Raw genomic sequence first — 20,616 nt, 5'->3', positions numbered from 1 at the left:
TACACACACGCGCGCGCTACACACACACGCGCGCGCTACACACACGCTACACACACGCGCTACACACACACGCGCGCGCTACACACACACGCGCGCGCTACACACACGCGCGCGCTACACACACGCGCGCGCTACACACACGCGCGCGCTACACACACGCGCGCGCTACACACACACGCGCGCGCTACACACACGCGCGCTACACACACGCGCGCGCTACACACACACGCGCGCGCTACACACACACACGCACGCGCTACACACACACACACACGCACGCGCTACACACGCACGCGCTACACACACACACGCGCTACACACACACGCGCTACACACACACGCGCTACACACACACACACACGCGCTACACACACACACACACGCGCTACACACACACACACACGCGCTACACACACACACGCGCTACACACACACACGCGCTACACACACACACGCATACGATAATGTGTGCAAAAACTAAAGCGCTGTGGAATATGTTAGCGCTATAATAAAATAAAGATTATACACGGAGGCTACATACATACATTTCACATAGGTTGCCCTTAGTAGAATGCCCCTAAATTGGGGATACAAGTACCACTAGATACTGAAGACACAAATCACATTTTTTTGGTGATTATGCTAAGCAGTAAATCCCAAAACAAGAGGTACTTTTTAGATAAAATATCATTTATTGAACAAAAATAAAACATATATAGACATTCAATGACAAAAAAAATGACAAAAAATAACAAAGTGCAGAATCCAATAAAAAGAGGGACATAACCATAGGAGAGCCACCAAATCTTGTAGCACTGCGGTGAAGCTAAATAAAGAGAGGCTAAATACCGCACATAGGCGCCCAATTAGGTCTGATAGAAAAAGTGCCGTAGCCAATGTAAGCCATATAGTATATTCCTGTCTAAAACTTAGACTATCCTGTGCTATGACAGTGATGCATATGGTACATTTTATAAGGAAGCCCCAATAACTAAAGTGGTAAGTGCGGAAAATAGCGCTCCATAAAATAAATCAAGTACACATTACCCGCAGTGTATGGTGTGGTCTCTCCTCGGCGTCCCTCTGCCCCGATGCTGAAGAAGCCGTCAGTGAAACGCGCGTCGGGGCAGAGGGACGCCGAGGAGAGACCACACCATACACTGCGGGTAATGTGTTCTTGTTTTATTTTATGGAGCGCGATTTTCCGCACTTACCACTTTAGTTATTGGGGCTTCCTTATAAAATGTACCATATGCATCACTGTCATAGCACAGGATAGTCTAAGTTTTAGACAGGAATATACTATATGGCTTACATTGGCTACGGCACTTTTTCTATCAGACCTAATTGGGCGCCTATGTGTGGTATTTAGCCTCTTTATTTAGCTTCACCGCAGTGCTACAAGATTTGGTGGCTCTCCTATGGTTATGTCCCTCTTTTTATTGGATTCTGCACTTTTTTGTTTTTTGTCATTGAATGTCTATATATGTTTTATTTTTGTTCAATAAATGATATTTTATCTAGAAAGTACCTCTTGTTATGGGATTTACTGCTTAGTATAATCACCAAAAAAATGTGATTGATACATACATACTTACATACTTACATACATACATACATACATACATACATACATACATACATACATACATACATACAGGGCTGGAGGTTACATGCATGCATACATACATACATACATATATACATGTCCTCATCCTGTGTGTGTTCCACATGTGTGCTCGTACTGTATATACAAATCCCTATACTCTGGATGTATACTGTATATATGTGCTCATACTGTACTGTGTATATAATGTCCTCATACTATGGGTGTATATATATGATGCACTCATGCTGTACTGTATATACGCGTCCTTATACTGTGGATGTATATTTATGTGCTCATACTGTAATGCATTGACGGATATATAGATGTCCCTATACTGTACATATGTATGTTTGTGTGAAAATATATATATATATATCAGCATATCCCAATATGTTCTCATACTGTGTAGTGTATGTTGTGTGCACGTTTTCGTACCTTTATACTGTATACATGGTCAGATGCGTTCTTTATACATGTTATCCTGCCTCATACAGACATGAAGGTCCTTCATGCTGGATACATACATGTGACCATTACTCTATATACACAGGGTGCTGGACTTTAGTCCTGCTGGATACATACATGTGGCCATTACTCTATATACACAGGGTGCTGGACTTTAGTCCTGCTGGATACATACATGTGGCCATTACTCTATATACACAGGGTGCTGGAGTTTAGTCCTGCTGGATACATACATGTGGCCATTACTCTATATACACAGGGTGCTGGACCTTTAGTCCTGCTGGATACATACATGTGGCCATTACTCTATATACACAGGGTGCTGGACCTTTAGTCCTGCTGGATACATACATGTGGCCATTACTCTATATACACAGGGTGCTGGACTTTAGTCCTGCTGGATACATACATGTGGCCATTACTCTATATACACAGGGTGCTGGACTTTAGTCCTGCTGGATACATACATGTGACCATTACTCTATATACACAGGGTGCTGGACCTTTAGTCCTGCTGGATACATACATGTGATCATTACTCTATATACACAGGGTGCTGGAGTTTAGTCCTGCTGGATACATACATGTGGCCATTACTCTATATACACAGGGTGCTGGACTTTATTCCTGCTGGATACATACATGTGGCCATTACTCTATATACACAGGGTGCTGGAGTTTAGTCCTGCTGGATACATACATGTGACCATTACTCTATATACACAGGGTGCTGGACTTTAGTCCTGCTGGATACATACATGTGGCCATTACTCTATATACACAGGGTGCTGGACTTTAGTCCTGCTGGATACATACATGTGGCCATTACTCTATATACACAGGGTGCTGGACTTTAGTCCTGCTGGATACATACATGTGACCATTACTCTATATACACAGGGTGCTGGACTTTAGTCCTGCTGGATACATACATGTGGCCATTACTCTATATACACAGGGTGCTGGACTTTAGTCCTGCTGGATACATACATGTGACCATTACTCTATATACACAGGGTGCTGGACTTTAGTCCTGCTGGATACATACATGTGGCCATTACTCTATATACACAGGGTGCTGGACTTTAGTCCTGCTGGATACATACATGTGACCATTACTCTATATACACAGGGTGCTGGACTTTAGTCCTGCTGGATACATACATGTGACCATTACTCTATATACACAGGGTGCTGGACTTTAGTCCTGCTGGATACATACATGTGGCCATTACTCTATATACACAGGGTGCTGGACTTTAGTCCTGCTGGATACATACATGTGACCATTACTCTATATACACAGGGTGCTGGACTTTATTCCTGCTGGATACATACATGTGGCCATTACTCTATATACACAGGGTGCTGGACCTTTAGTCCTGCTGGATACATACATGTGACCATTACTCTATATACACAGGGTGCTGGACCTTTAGTCCTGCTGGATACATACATGTGGCCATTACTCTATATACACAGGGTGCTGGACTTTATTCCTGCTGGATACATACATGTGGCCATTATTCTATATACACAGGGTGCTGGACTTTATTCCTGCTGGATACATACATGTGGCCATTACTCTATATACACAGGGTGCTGGACTTTAGTCCTGCTGGATACATACATGTGACCATTACTCTATATACACTCTCATACAGTATAGCTATGTTTCATGAATGCATTATTGCGATCAAAGTATAGCAATACATGTTCTCATACACACTATACAGCATTTACATACATATGTGATACATGGAATACATTTCCCATACATGCACATTGTATAACTCATGTTCTTATAGCCTCACAGAACTATAATCTCTGTATTGCATCATCAGTGTCTTGGTGGAGCATCTTCTCATACTTCACATGTTCTCATACATTGTGCCTTCATGTTTTCATCCTTTTATACAAGTGCTTTTACTTTCCTACATATTGTATGGCTGCACACAGGCTCTCATACTCAATACGTGCACGGATAGATGTTCTCAGTATTACTTATGGGTTCTCATACCTGGTACATGCTGTCAGCCCATGCCCTCGTACACTCTGCATATACGGTCTCGTACACACAGTATGAGGATGTCCATTCGTTATTCCTAGGTAGGTACATACTGGGGGGACCATGGCTGTATTTTCTGTGTTTGGATGAGCGGCGCCAGGTGTCATGGGGGTTTTCATATCCTTCATGGAACGTGTCAGTCACTGAGCAGCGTCACTTCCTCGGGGGCCATAATCACCAAGTGGTTTCTGTTGACAACTATAGATCTTCTTGGCTATTATCGTCATTGAATCTGCTCAGCTTCTGGAGAATTGTGACTTGTAGTTCTGCAGGTATTTCTGTTGAGTCCATCCCAGTAGTTTTCCTCCACCAGGATCCAGATTCTGCGTTCTCCTATTAAGGTCGGTCAGTTGTGTCCTCGTTGCCGATCATCCAGCCCCTGACTGTACTGGTGACAGCCTTGTCCTGGGTAGCTGAGGTATACAGATGAGTGACGTGTTGTCTTGCCGAGTGTTGGGCCTGAAATGAATGGGACACTATAGTGTCAGGAGCTTTATTGGTATCATGTTCTATGTGGATCTTTCAGGCATGTTAGTCTTGATGACTGAGTTATAAATCCACCATCTTGTATTATTTTACAGCGCAGGATTTCCATGTAGGCAGGTAGCTGAGCGCAGAGGTCAGGACTATAGATGAACTGATTAACCCCAGGCCGCAGAGTTGCCTTCACGTAGACTCTCGTAATCATTCATAATTAAATATACAAGGACATTCATAAAGCGTCCATGGCCGTGTTCACCTTAGACTCCTACATGTGCATGCACGGTTTGGCCAAGCATACATGTGGTCGTATGGGCAAAGGGGACAAGGACCACAATCGGCTACTATGGCTTTTATATTTTGTAAATGTTGCATTGAATATTGATTTCCTATTTGTTTCTGTATTTCAAATAAACAGTTACATGTCATCTAACGAATTAGGCTTTGGGGGGTTTGTGGTGCCAGGTGTCCAGATGGATGGACGGCGTGTACAGAGGAGCTGCCCAGACTCCATATTAGTGTATGGCAGCAGTGAATAGAGGAATATTATCCGACTGTTCCTAAAATCAGTGGCCATCTACTAGAGGATAGGGCATTTTCTGCTTCATTATTGGGTATAGTGTGTGATGCTTTATTGTCAGAATATGCCGTAAGTGTCTGATGGGGTCTCCACTGAATCCTGATTGTGGCTTACAGACGGCCGTTTTGCCCGATGTGGAGGCTCACAATCCAGTTTACATGATGTGCTGCTGACAATCCCTGATTTTAATGTGGGTGGCATCAAACAAATGATCTTTCGTCACTCGGTTGCTCTCCTCTTTTGCTTTGGACATTCACGATGAACGACCATTCTGTAAGTTACACCCACCCATGTAAAGGTATGAGCTAGACGAGGTGCACGCTGCGTCTGTGAGCATTGTGTGACACGCACACCCCGGAGGTAAGCGACTGACAGTGGCCACGGTCCGGACGGTGCCTCGGCATCCATACACCAAAGGGACCCACTGTAAAGTAGAGATACAGAATACTGTGTGTTTTGTGCATTATGTATAAGAAAGGATAGGATGCATGGATTTCCTATATATTTTATGCAGACTGTTGAGTGGTGGTCTATGGGAACATTTCATTATGTCGGGGTAATAAATACTGTAGGCGAAGTGCCCAGGCGCAGCGTGAACCTCACCCAACTGCTCTGCCCAGCACTGGTGTCTGGAATGCAAAAGCTATGGCAGCCAATATCGGAGAAACAAGGATCGGACCTGTTCTGTTTCAACATGTCCGATCTTTTCATCTGATTGGAGGGATCAGCAGTTATCGCCAGTGTCTCAATTATGGAGATGCATAGAATTCATTTTATTTTTAAAACCGATCAATGAAAGACAACCCAAAAAGGTGAGAAGCAGAGATCCGGGTGCTCTGACTGGCGCCCTGATGGGCTGACACAGTGGGTCGGGGGTTGCAGCAGCTCCGGCGGTGGCAGCCAGGTTATACTGGTAACATTACCGTTTTCCCACCATCTTGGCTTTTTGTAGACGCTCCGATGCTTCCTAGTTTCAGCTGTGGGTGGCGGGTTGGGAATGTCACTACCTTCCCCTCAGACTGCAGGCAGGGAATAGTTTTCCTCATGGGGTCTTTCTTCTGCGATTCCACATCTCGTTAGGTACCATGAAAAGGCCGGGTGTTAATTGGCAATCGTGCTCTTAATCCTGTTTTTCCTTGACAACATGTTGTGATGTGCGGAGTTGGCATCCAGACCCCACGTTTGCGTCCCGCTGGCACTCGGTGGTGTGATCGCGGTGCTGGGTGGATGGTTAATAATACTGACTGATGGGCTGCTCCTGGCACCGGCTACAGTGGCTGGTTTTTAGGCAAAATATCTTTGAGTGATTGCGGTGTTAACTCTTCCTTAACTGGTTTAATGTTTTCTGAATGCCTCCTGCTGTGGGGGAAAAAGAGAAATATTGGCCAGCTATGGTGATTGTAATATTAAAGTGCTTGGTAAGTCGTGGAGAAGCAGGAAATAAAGGGAAGATGGGGAAGGAAAAGTTAGCTCTTGGAAGCCAAACCTCAATGGAAGGATAAGAGGAAAGGTCATCCATTCAGCAAGCCACGTTCTGTAGTCCAGGAATTGTTTTCTTCCTATGCTGTCGGGATGTTTCGGCTGACTTTACACTGCGCCTTGCATTGTGGAGGTGTACTGTACATCGGGAAGATTTACCGATCTGATCGATGTCTCCCAACGTATGGTGCCGTAAAGATAATATTCAATGGAAACCTATACGCAAAAACCAGACATATACCAGCCAGACTTGGGCTACTTTCGCACATCAGTTTTTTGCTGTCAGGCACAATCCGACAAATTTTTGAAAAAACGGATCCGGCAGAAGTTGCTGCCGGATTTGTTTTTTTCTCATAGACTTGTATTAGCGCTGGATTGCGACAGATGTCCTCACGTTTCATCCGTTTTTTTGCCGGATCCATTGAAAATTATTTTTCCAGCAGCCGGAGAAAACTGACATAGGAATGTGTTTTTTTTTTTTTTTTTTTTTTTTTTTTTTCTGTGTAGCAAAAAAACGGCCAGCGATGGATCCGGCGAAAAACGTATGAAACGTGAGGTGAAATGATTGAATCCGACGATCGATTTTGGGTTTTTTACACAAATCATGCATTTTCCATTCACATCATGAATTTTCTGTTAAATTTTATCTCTTCAGCTTCTTTTTGAGAAGTTTTAGATTTATATGGGCAATTTAAAAAAAAAAAAAAAAATTTGGTGGAAGTAACTGGCGCCCACCTCATCGCTCCAACGTGGGAGTTTCCAGGTTTAAAGGAGCAGGTTGTTTTGTTTAGGTTTCTTTTACCTAGGGAGAGTTATCGCAGAATATTCGGGGCCTCGTCTGAGCGACTCCCTGTAGTTGTCATTATGTGTTTTTACACCAACTCAATAGTGCAGAGTGTGGCTGACAAAAGTCGTCATAAACTAGGCCACAACTTCCACCGCCATTACGACTTCTCCAGTCCCTGAGTAGAGTCCGTTTTTTGCGTTGGTGCTCGGCAGCTGATAAAGTGCCAAGGTCACGAAGACTCTCGTGCCTTGTAATGAATTTATTGCATCTTTACTCCAGCGCACACTGCTGGTGACTGGCGTGTAAAAGCCATTCCTGTGGTTGTCTAGGCATATTACTGTTCCTGATTGGAGCAATGTGCTGAGTGCGGTCAGAACGAGCAGGCTTTGGCTGTTTCAGTATCTATCGGTAAGGGCGCAGTCACACGGCCATATAAAATGGGCTGAGATCAGAGCGCAGTGCACGGACTGTCCGGCGGCTCTGCCCACAGTTACAGCTGTCACGCTCTGGCTAGTAGAGCAGTCGGCCAGTCCGCGCGCTGCCTTCCTATCTCTGCGCCATTTATACATCTGACTGCGCCCTTCCTTACGGACCAGCTGTGGAGTAAATGTCTCTTACATTGTTCTGCTGCGTTGAGGATAGCCGCCCTGACGGTCCTGCCGAACAGGTTGTATTGATGTAAACACATTCCATGTTTTCTCTGTTAATATTTAGCCCCGTGCTAGTCACATAGCTGTGCCGTCAGCTGCCCTATCCACCAATCTATACGATTAGCATACTCCTTTCTGCAGATTTCCTACAATGCCCCCTCCCAGTACGGTTGTGAGACCTGGGAATTCCAGCGATACCAGTTCCGGTTCCTTACAATGTATATTCCTCCGGGGCTGAGACCCATCTGCAGTTACTTACACCTGCCGTATATTACAAGCCTGGCGGCCACAGACATGAAGCTGTAAACAGAAGAGACTCTAGGTGTTTGGTTTTTTTTCTTATGGTCATAAACATGATCCCATAAAGGGTAAATCTGCAATTGTCCCATTTATCTGATGGGCTTGCAGAAAGCTGTGTACTAGTTGCCCCCAAAACAACCGCCCCCAGATGGGTGGCATAGATTTACAGCTGCACAAATTTCCGAAACCCCTGGCGGTCTGGATTCATTCTTATGCTTTGTTTAGGCGGCTTAGGGAAGGGAACAGGTCAGGTGAAAAATGGTGTCTGGAGACAGTATGGTATAGAGTTAAAAAGAGCCGAGCAGACATGGAGATTCCACATAGTTATTCTCTGATAACCGGGCACATTTTATCTATTGAGATTTCTCAGCCAAAACTAGGACTGGGTCATAAAGGGATAGGAAAGGGCGGACACTACTGTTCCTCATATATAGACAGATTGAGCAGGACCGCCCACTGGACTCCTGTTCAGTGATTTCGAAAAATGACCAGCACATCTAAGCTAGTGTGAACAGGTGCCAACCAAAAACAGAACTATAAAAAGCTATAAGGTTGCATCACAAATTGCGAAGAGTGAATACTGTGGAATATTGAAACTGTAATACTGCCATATAAAATGGGGGAAACGCTATATAATGTATATAGGAAATATTAATCTGCAAAATTGCTGTCATAAATTACAGTAAAAAAGGTTCTTGGCGCATAGATTGACCTATATATGTGAGCCCAACTGCCAAGTCAAGGCGTCCTTCAAAGTTGGGTCCCTGTCCTGATATCTTACCTTTCCTGGGCAAAAAGCCCACAATTTATGGGGCACGAATGGACTAGCTAAGGACTTAAAAAACCTGTGGCTGATGGGAGTAGGAGTGCACAAATGTTCTAGAGTCGTCATTCTTAGCAATTCATGGTGCAACCTTATAGTTTACCTTCTGCATGATATCGGTTTTACTTGTGCGCCCCCTCTGTGGCTCCCCGAAAATGGACGGCACACGGAGGACAATCATGTCTGAACAAACCTTAGCCCAGAGGTAGCGTGCTAGAGAAATGGCAGCACAAAGTGATGGCGTTTTCTAGGTAGGCGTTAGGAACCAGTTGGCAGGCGTTGTTTTGGCTACATGCGGCCTCATACTCCTATCTAGAAATAGAAATTTCTCCGTAACAAATGGACACTGCCAGGCGGACAGCTGGGTCATGCCCACACCTGGAGGGTTAGACACTTCTGGTCATTTTGGGACTGTTTTTAATTTTTTTATTTTTGGACCTACCTCTCAGGCCCTGATGTTTTTGTTACGTTTTGAAATGGAAAATTTGGTGCTAGAGAACCATTATGGATACATCTTTAAAAAGAGGCTGAAACAAGATGGCCCCTTCACCCGAAGAAGGTACCGTATATAAGTTTTCCATGACGTGCATGGCCCCGTGTGAGCCTGACCTCACGGTACATTACCGGCGGGGGACTTGGTATTTGAGTAACCGGGTGCAGAGACTCAGGCTGAGTTTTGTCGGTCATCTGACTTTTTTTTTTTTTTCCTTAATTCTTTAAATGTTTTTTGGAAAGTCTGTTTAGCTTGGAATCCTTCAGCATGATGTAGTGTTACTGGTAGGTTACACCCAAACAACTCTGGATGTTCATTATAGCAATGCGTTACTTTTCAGTTTTGACCTGATAAACAAGGGATTTAGCCCATCTCCTCTTCTACGATGTGGGCCCATTATGACTTGTGTACTACAAGTGCCAGCAAGCGATCTCACGCCCTAAAATGACATCAGAAGTCCTGATGGCTGCACATAAAGCAGCAGCTGTACTGGGGGAGTGTGTGGTGCGCTGGCGTCCCCTCTGCTGGAGGTTTCGGGGTCTCTCACCTCTGTAGCTCGGCAGTGGCTGGGTGCACCTGGAGCAGGCAGATTTATGCTTGTAGAGCTGCTGGCAGCCGTCTCCGGCACATTTTCTTGCATGTGCAGATCATTCCTGGCAATGCCAGCGGGCATACTCCCACACAGACGTGTAAGTCAACTGGGCTTCTCCACTATTCCGTGCCTGGTGTATTGCTGGGCATTCGCCTGCTGTGCGTCCTCTCCCTGTCCACTTGTCTGTCCCACAAATACCCAACCTGCTGATAGACATTACAAGTCCTCTGCCGGGGCCTTATTAGCTATTAGAATTGGTTTTCACGGATTCTTCCCACACAAGTATATTAATGGGTTAATCGACTACTTACAAAATTAGTTCTAGCAAAATATGTGGTTAGATGTAGGGAAATTAGATTGTGAGCCCCTCTGCCCCAATTGCATAAAGTCCCTAGAGCTGGTTCATTGTAATTGCCCAGCAATATGAAAACTGGATCCCCCTCTCTCATTTCTTAAATTTGATTGGGCGACGACGATACTTCCATTTTATTGCACCAGTTTTGATAAATCTCCCTGATTGACTGTTGTAAAGCAGCCCAATGACTGTCTGCAGCCTGACTCCCCCATGCTGGGTGTGGGACTATACTACTCAGTGTTAGGCCGGGGTCACACAGTGTGCAGCTGCATGTATGTGTATGCAGCTGAACGCTCCGCTCCCGAGTGCCGCCGCCGCCAGTGCCGGGTATTTAGGCGAGAGACTCGCATTGCACACACAAGTGTGACCCCGGCCTTAGCGAAAATGAACGCAGAGCAGATTTGCTTCAAATCTTCTGTTCGGATTTATGGTACTAAAATATGCTGCAATTTGTAAAGAAGCTGTAGTACATAGAGCACAAGGTGGTTAGACAAAAGGTGACCGTAAACTTTAGGGTGCGTGCCCACAATTGGTAATAGCTGTGGGTTTGCAGTGTCAACGCCACAGACGCCAGATGTTACAGCATAGTGGATGGGATTTCTGTGTGTGCAAAGTCGCCTGTGGATCACCCGCAGAAACTGACATGCAATGCAGCGTGTCTTTCAGGATCGCAGCATGTCAATTACTCTTGCGGAGACCATACTATATATATATATATATATATATATATATATATATATATATATATATATATATATATATATATATATATATATAATAAAGACCTTCCACATACATACACTATAAAGGCCTCCTCCCGTGCCCCGTATATACAGTGCGTACACTATAAAGGCCTCCTCCCGTGCACCGTATATACAGTGCGTACACTATAAAGGCCTCCTCCCGTGCACCGTATATACAGTGCGTACACTATAAAGGCCTCCTCCCGTGCACCGTATATACAGTGCGTACACTATAAAGGCCTCCTCCCGTGCACCGTATATACAGTGCGTACACTATAAAGGCCTCCTCCCGGGCACCGTATATACAGTGCGTACACTATAAAGGCCTCCTCGTGTGCCCTGTATATACAGTGTGTACACTATAAAGGCCTCCTCCCGGGCAGCATACCTATCTGGCATATCGGTTAGAGGATGTCCGATGTTTGATCATGGCTCTTTATTGTTCTTTTATTGCTGTTGTAACAGAATAGAAACCCATAAATGCAGAGGTGACCTGGGGCTTCCATGTTTTATACAACCTTGTGATCCTTGAGTTTGACCGGTGTAATTCTCTGCTCTGGCTGTGAGCACTGCGGCCGGAAAGCAGAGCGGTGACGTCACCGCTCTGCTTTCCGGCTGGCCGGCGCTCACAGCCAGAGCAGAGAAGCCCAGCGCCGGGGGACAGACAGCGGTAGGTAAGTATGTAGCGTTTGTTTTTTTTACTTTAACGATGGTAACCAGGGTAAACATCGGGTTTCTAAGTGCGGCCCTGCGCTTAGTAACCCGATGTTTACCCTGGTTACCAGCGAATACATCGCTGAATCGGCGTCACACACGCCGATTCAGCGGGAGATCCAGCGACGAAACAAAGTTCTGGACTTTCTTCCCCGACCAGCGACATCACAGCAGGATTCTGATCGCTGCTGCCTGTCACACTGGACGATATTGCTAGCCAGGACGCTGCAACGTCACGGATCGCTAGCGATATCGTCTAGTGTGACGGTACCTTAAAGTCCTGGACTTTCTGCCCCGACCAGCGATATCACAGCAGGGGCCTGATCGCTGCTGCCTGTCACACTGGACGATATCGCTAGCCAGGACGCTGCAACGTCACGGATCGCTAGCGATATCGTCCAGTGTGACGGTACCTTTAGATACCTCATGTGTGTACTTATTGAGTGCTGTGACAACAGAGCAATAAGTGACTGTAAATAATCACAGCTTGGAGTTGAGATCTGAGTCTGTTTTCTGTGCCAGGATATGGATTCACCGAGGTGTGATAAAATGGCAATCCCCGCATGTGTTGTGGTTGTCTAACCGCTGAAAAATATACAGCGCCTGGACTGGAGCAATGTTATTCGAGCACGCCGAAGACACTGTGATGTTTTCCGAGCATGCTCGCTCATCACTAGAATAATAGCTTAGTCCTGTGCGGAGGAACAAGCCGACTCTTCTATGAGCAGCTGTGATGGCGCTGGTCTGTACACAGCACGGTACATGGGCATAAGCCGCACTGGTGTTGGGTGTGTAGAATAAGATGTCGGCACAGTTAGAGGGTTTGTGGAGTCCAGTGGGGCCTGACCGTCTCTCCATGGATATCGGGGAGCTACACCGGCCTGCTGTTAGCTTGTTACAGCAACTCTTCTGCCTATGGCACCTTGCATCGCCATCATTAGGCGGTCCCATAGTTGTAAGCCGCGCACGCACCTGCATTGAAATAGCTGCGCTTCAGATATGGACATTATTTTTCCGGCCAAGAAATACAAGCTACAACCCTTGTGTTCCAACAGCACAAAAAAATAATAATTTTACCAGTATGCACAAAGCTCATGGAGTCTATTTTGCAGAGGAAGAGTTTCTTGTACTTCATTGCTGGCCTTATTGGGGGCCGAGCATTGAGTATTACTGCCGCCTTCTGTGGGTAAACGCGACATCTGTGTCCTCTGACGAAAACCCACCGCTTCCTCCTCTCACCACGTGCAGACAAAGTGGGAAGTTGTAGAAAGGCTTTTTTTTTTTGTAAAATTGTCACTAGATGAGTTTTTGCTTTCATATCCTCTGTTACATCACATTTCAACATTTCCCATTAGCCTGCCATTACTTAAAGGGAACCTGTCACCAGATTTATTTCACCTAGTCTAAAAGCAGAATAATGCTAGAGACCCTGATTTCAGGCTGTAGTTTTGATAAAGGACAAGTATACCTGCTGCCCTCAATATTTGAGCTCTGTATAACCCCATTCCAATTGTTTCTGCCTATGCACAGTGTATACAGAAAGCTGACAATTAGTGGTGTGGGTGGGGATATACAGAGCTCAGTATTCAGAAAACTGCTAGATCTGCATTAGAGAAAAACATGATCTTATCTAATCTGCTGCAAGCATCCTCATTAGTCACACATCACTGGAATCAGGGCCTCTTCCCCTACATCATGCCACTCTCTAAGGTAGAAAAAAACCTGGTGACACTCCCTTTAAGGCAAATCAGTTTACCAAATATTAGCCCATTGTTTCCAATTCGAGCCCCTTATAATGCTTAAATAGGCTAACGAGAAGCAATAGCAGCCATTTCTGGAGAGAACGGGAGATCAGTAGTGTCCTGTGACCTGAACTATTGCCAAGAGACTTGCAGGTCAACTCACTCAACGTTAAGGTCTGTTTACATGGACCGACCGGCGGCACAATATGACTGCAATCAGTAAACTTTACCGATCCGTGGTCGTTTATATATGAACAGCCAGATCAAAGTGAGCGATGCTTACCAAGCGATCCACCCTAGGGCCACATAGGCTGCCAGATGCAGTGGAGTCCTGTTTACACAGGATGATGTACTGCCGAGGACGATGACGGTCAGGTGATCTGCAGCCTGTTTGCACTGCTAGATAATCATGAAACAAGTTTAACCACAATCGAGCAGGATGACTTTTCACTGTAATTGCCCTTTTAAGTCTATATTTTCACTTAACGTTTTCTTTTTTTCAACATTTTAGATGTCTCAGCCAAATTTTTCTTTCCTATTCTCTCCTGATTGTGTATGAAATCTAGAGAATGTATTTAACTACTCCCCAATCACTGTCTTCCCCAGTTTCCACGGTGGCTCCAGTCCTCTTCTGTCTCATGTAGACTTCTCTGCGGCTTTGCCGGATCACAGCGTCTACTGTGTGGACGGTAGCTGCTTTCCCGATTTAAGTCACGTACACCCTGGTTTTACGACAGATGAACACTAAGAATTCTTTAGGTCTCTGCAAGGGGGGAAACTTGCAATTTGCTTAAGATATGCTTCTCACAAGCAGTGATTACCAAAGTGGAGAATCCCTTTAAAAAATCTCTCCCATGAAGCTTTATTTGTACTAAATCTTTGTATATGTGCCTGTTGTGTAGTGTCAGTGTGTTATATACTCGCCTACTGCCAGCTTCTCCAGGATCCGGAGCCGTTCTGGTCCTCTTCTGAGTGACGTCTCCGCACTTTACTCTCTGGGTGACTATGGTGTGTGCGTGAGCCGGAAGTCTTACAATGTTAGTCTATGGCACCTCGTTCTGATTCTCCATAGACTTAAATTAAAGCCGATCCGGGTGGCGGAGAGTGTAGCGTGACCCCGAGAGTCTGTAGAGTGGTGACATCACTGAGAAGAGGAGCAGAGTGGAGCAGGACACTGGAGGGAGCAGCTATAGGTGAGCATATTAAAGGGAAAAACGCTATTAACCTGCAGACATGGGGTTAATCTGCATGTTAATAGCGTTCTGCTTGGCGCCTGCACTTAGACCCCCGCTGCCAGGAGAAATTAATTTCATTGTGCCCACCCCCCTGGTAGTGTTCAGGCTTCAGTCACGGAGGCAGCGCCGATGCAGGTTTAGTTACTGCTCTGTGATGTGTTAAAATGTTACAAAAATTCTGGTATTTGGTACATCCATGTATAAATAGTTACTGTGTGTGAATAGAGGCGCAGCTTTTTATCACCTCTTTTGCCTCGTCTTGTCTATAGCACCAAGAATACATGTGAAACTTACAGACAAGCATCCACTTGCCGTTCTCTGGTGCTACTGCCAAATTGTGTGATAAGGGCTTTAAATCCGGATCCTGCATACCTGCATACAGTATGTCCTGTGTGATTACACAATGATCTCCATGGGAGATCACTACTGAACATAAACTAGAAGTCTTGAACAAGAGTATTGGTGCAAACACTCAGAAAATGAGATCCCAAGGGTCTGTCTGGTCTGGAGACCCTCGATGTGATGCTGAGATTGTGAGAACAGCTAGTGCTCCCGGACTGCAGCTGTGAAGATGTCCTGCTTCGGTGAAGATACCAAGGGCAATGGGGTAATTGTAGATCTGACCACCTAGATGTGGGAGATCTGGGCTGCAGGGGTAGCAAACTTCTGTGTGTACACCTAGCCGCAGACACGCTGGATTCAGACTGCCAAATTCTGCTGATGGATTTGTTTAAAATTCCTTGGGTCTCGTGGTATGTTATTGACATTCTTCTACCGGTAAAGGTAGACTGGCCCTTTAAGAGGAGCAGATAAATGGCAAGTGAGCTTTTGTAAGAACCCTTGTTTCTGATTATCTGACGGGTAAACCGGTGAGGTGACTTGGTTTTTATTCTGCATAAAAATCATCTTCTAACCTACACTGTGGTCGTTCTGCCCCCATCATTGTTCTTCAGGACGGAGTGCCGAACCACTGGAGTACAGGCAGTCGGTGATCATTACTGTCCAGGAATCAGCCGCTGTAAATGGGCTCTAAATTATGGGCTCTAAATTATCTTTAGTATAGGAGTTTAATTCTTAAGAGGACCATCACTTTTCCTCACTTGCTTGTTTTTAGTAAATATTTGTAAAAAAAAATTGAATAAATGTTAATATGTATCTTTTCTTAGGGTATGTGCACACCTTGCGGATTTGCCTGCGGATCTGCAGTGGATTGGCCGCTGCGGATTCGCAGCAGTTTTCCATCTGGTTTACAGCACCATGTAACCTATGGAAATCAAAATCTGCAGTGCACATGCTGCGTAAAATACTGTGCGGAAGCACTGCGTTGTAATTTCTGCAGCATGTCAATTCTTTGTGCGGAATCCGCAGCATTTTACACCTGTTACTTTATAGGAATCCGCAGGGGGGTAAAACGCAGGTGAAATCCACACAAAAAACGCTGGAAATCTGCGGGTAAAACACAGTGCATTTTACCTGCGGATTTTTAAAAAACTGAGCGGAGAAATCCGCACAGAAATCCGTAACATGTGCACATAGCCTCAGAAATCTTTATAGTGATGTTCCTTTGTTATTCCACCTAGAAATATATGCAGAGACTAACAACTGAGTGTTAGCAGTGTGAGGTGTCCCCGCTGCTAGTCTGGCGGTGTCCCCGCTGCTAGTCTGGCGGTGTCCCCGCTGCTAGTCTGGCGGTGCCCCCGCTGCTAGTCTGGCATGGGAATGGCAGCAGAAATGACAGTGCAGAGTTGTAGGAAAAGATACTTCAAAATTGTGATTTCATGGTAAATGCAAATACCTAGTAGTGTTCCCAATAAGAACGTTTCCTCACCTTCACATGACTTTGGTAAGAAGGATTATGATGGGAGCTGCACTTCATGAGTTACTCCTCCATTTAGTCCATGGGGCTCATTGTAGGTAACCCCTATAATGTAGAGCTGATTGTCCAGATCGTGAGGGTAAAAGCTTTTTTCTTTTTCCTTACATAATTTCTTCACTGTGAAACGTCGTCCCTTGTTCTGTTTTTCTTCCCTGCGACTCTCCTAATGTAAATGTCACGCTTGCTCTAGGCTTGATATTAGAATCGGTGTAGACTGTCACATGACCTGCACTACATTCATAAGTGGGAAGGTCACATGTCAGGATAAATATTTGATATACTGCCGATTTTGCAAGTTTTCCCACCTTCAAAGAATGGAGAGAGCTATAATTTTTATTGTAGGTACAGTTCAACTGTGAGACACAATCCTAAAAAAAAAAAAATTCAAAAAACCACATTGTATAACTTTTACTTAATTTGCATTTTATTACATAGGACAGACGTTTCCTGTAGTTCTTGACCAAGTTTGCACACACTGCAGCAGCGATTTTGGCCCACTCCTCCATACAGATCTTTCAGGTTTTGGGGCTGTTGCTGAGCAACATTGAGTTTCATCTCCCTGCAAAGATTTTCTATTGGGTTCAGATCTGGAGACTGTCTAGGCCACTCCAGGACCTTGAAATGCTTCTTACGGAGCTGCTCCCTAGTTGCCCTGGCTGTGTGTTTTTTTGGTCATTGTCATGCTGGAAGACCCAGCCATGACCCATCTTCAATGCTTTTACTGAGGTAAGGAGGTTGTTGACCAAAATCTTGCGATAGATGACCCCATCCAACCTTCCTTCAATACGGTTCCGTTGTCCTGTCCCCTTTGCAAAAAAGCACTCCCGAAATGTTTCCCCCATCATGCTTCACGGTTGGGATGTTGTTCTTGGTGGTGTACAAATCCCTTCTTCTTTCTCTAAACATGGCCAGTGGAATTGATACCGAAAAGTTCTACTTTGGTCTCACTTGATCACATGACCCTTTTTCCATGCCTCCTGTGGATCATCCAGATGGTCATTGGCGAACTTCAAGCGCGCCTGGGGCTGTGCTGGTGTGAGCAGGGGGACCTTGCGTGCCCTGCAAGATTTTAGTCCATGACTGTGTAGTGTGTTAGTAACGGTAATGTTGGAGATTGTGGTCTCATCTCTCCAAAGGTCGTTGACCAGATTCCCTCATGTAGTTCTGGGCTGATTCCTGACCTTTCACAGCATCATCCTTACCCCATGAGGCGAGATCTTGCATGGAGCCCCAGACCGATGAAGAATGTCAGTCCTCTTGTGTTTCTTCCATTTTCTAATAATTGTGCCAACAGTTGTTGCCTTCTCACCAAGCTGCTTGCCTATTGTCCTGTAGCCCATCCCAGCCTTGTGCATGTCTACAACTTTGTCCCTGGTGTCTTTCGATAGCTCTTTGGTCTTGGCCATTGTGGAGAGGTTGTAATGTATTTGATTGTGTGGATAGGTAACGAGTTCAAACAGGTGCAATTAATACAGGTAATGAGTGCAGAGTAGGAGGCTTCTTAAAGAAGAACTAACAGGTCTGAGAGACAGAATTCTTGCTGCTTGATAGATGATCAGATACTTATTTCATGCAATAAATTGCACATTAATTATGTAAAAATCGCACAATGTGATTTTCTGGTTTTATTTTTAGATTCTGTCTCTCCCAGGTGAAGCGTGCCTACGATAAAAATTAGACTTCTCCATTCTTTGTAGGTGGAGAAAACGTGCAAAATCAGCAGTGTATCACATACTGTACTTATTTTCCCCACTGTCCAGATAGTGATGAATGAATCAGTTTGCAGGACCCTGATCCAGCGACCATGCCAGTATTCCATGATCACCGGACTCGTGCAGACTGCCTCCTACCAGCAGCCCCGATGACCTCGCATTAGGCCTAAAAATCAGAAAAGGCACCAGAGATCCCAGCAGGTAGAATGCGATTCACAGCGCTCCCTTCCTACAGCCATGGAATATTGCTGTGGCTACTGGGCCAAGGTGCGGCGAGCATATTCGCTTATCGCTATACATTTCCACAGTAGCTGCCCAGAAAATGTTTTTTTCATTTTCCTTCTATAACAATGTTCCCTTTTGATTGAAGAAGCCAATGCATAGTGATGACAGTAATATAGTGTCGGCTAATGTTCTGAGAGTGTGCCAGCTGTCCTGGGTATCACTCGCCCACATCTGCTATTCCTGCTCGCCCTACAGTACGGCCCAGCCACATGCTGCAAGGTGCATGCACCCGTAACACTACACTGATATCCGATCTGCCAGCGTGTAGAAGTGCTGTTATCGGTGTCACCCAGAGAAGGCGCGCTGTAACAGCATGTCTATTAACTATATAATGTGGATATGACAGGCCCTAGAATGTCATACTCATCATTCAGGTGTACTGCGTCTGGGTACTGCGCTGCTTTTCTGTCTCCTTGGCATTTGACCAGGCTACATGGCAAGTATGCTCCTCAAATTGCAAGAAAATCAGTTTTTCCTGGTAATTGCCGCAATGCAATGCAATGCCATTCCATTATAATGAATGTTTTATGTATTCCTGTTTTATGTTCTAAAAGGGGTATGCTTGTTTATATAAAGTGATGACCTATTATTAGGATATGCTATCCATTCTGATTCAGAGAATTGGGGGCAGCAGTGCTGGTTTAGTGGTGCGTCCTCTTAGCCCCCTCTCGCCCGCTTTCCACACCCCGTACAGTGGTGCTCCCACCGTCAGCTGTGCAGGGACCTGCTATGTGGTCCTATTATTGTGCATGTGACCGTCTGCAGTTCCTTACTTAGCTGGCCTACTGCAAGCGCCACTGTGGAGAGAAGTTGTAGATTGGGGTGCACTGCTGCCCCTTTATTTTCATGATCAGTGGAAATTCCAGAGGTTGGACCCCATCAGTTACAGGTTCTTCTCACAAAATTAGAATATCCTCAGAAAGTTAATATTACAGTTCTTCAATACAAAAAGTGAAACTCCATATATTATATAGTCATAAAACGCAGAGTGATCTATTTCAAGTGCTTATTTATGTTAATGATGATTATGGCTTTCAGCCAATGAAAACCCAAAATGTTGGCCTACTGAATTGTATGCTTGTAAATGCACTCAATACTTGGTCGTGGTTCATTTTGCATCAATTACTGCATGAATGCGGCGTGGCATGGAGGCGATCAGCCTGTGGTGCTGCTGAGGTGTTATGGAAGCCCAGGTTGCTTTGATAGTAGCCTTCAGCTCGTCTGCATTGTTGGGTCTGGTGTCTCTCATCTTCCTCTTGACAATACCCAATAGATTCTCTATGGGGTTAAGGTCAGGCGAGTTTGCTGCCAATCGAGCACAGTGATACTGTTGTTGTGTCTTATCCGTGTGTTATGTTGCTATCCTGCCTCGCGTAGGCCGCCAGAAATGCCATAGAGCTGTCATGAAGCTGCCCTTCCTCTGCTATCTCTGCCCTAGTCTAAACAGCAAAGCTTATAAGGGAGCTATAGAAAAATAATATTTCAGCTTACTGACTGTTAAAATTTAACTAACTTCAGGATTTTTATTTTTTTTTACCGCATATGTATAGTCACAAAAAAGATAAAACAAAAAAAATGAAGCAACCTGTGTTTAGCCTACATGAATATGTATATTAATGGCAACAAAT

The 20,616-nt window shown here is 45.0% G+C and overlaps 1 protein-coding gene and 1 long non-coding RNA gene across 6 annotated transcripts in view; one reads left to right on the top strand and one right to left on the bottom strand.

Moving 5' to 3' along the window:
- The window catches only part of LOC138675685 (uncharacterized), a 79,099-nt gene extending 61,957 nt beyond the window's left edge, over window positions 1-17,142 (bottom strand). Inside the window, exon 1 of the long non-coding RNA XR_011320703.1 lies at window positions 16,944-17,142. This is a non-coding gene — a long non-coding RNA (uncharacterized lncRNA). The remainder of the gene's footprint in view (window positions 1-16,943) is intronic.
- Window positions 1-20,616, top strand: part of LOC138675683 (arf-GAP domain and FG repeat-containing protein 1-like) — a 78,726-nt gene that overhangs the window by 8,079 nt on the left and 50,031 nt on the right. The gene's annotated exons all lie outside the window — the stretch shown is intronic.

The sequence above is a fragment of the Ranitomeya imitator genome, chromosome 4 (assembly GCF_032444005.1).
Source record: "Ranitomeya imitator isolate aRanImi1 chromosome 4, aRanImi1.pri, whole genome shotgun sequence".
In the NCBI taxonomy this organism is placed as follows: domain Eukaryota; kingdom Metazoa; phylum Chordata; class Amphibia; order Anura; family Dendrobatidae; genus Ranitomeya; species Ranitomeya imitator.
The sequence above is the reverse complement of the archived record's forward strand: the minus strand, read 5'-3'. Positions and strand labels throughout refer to the sequence as shown.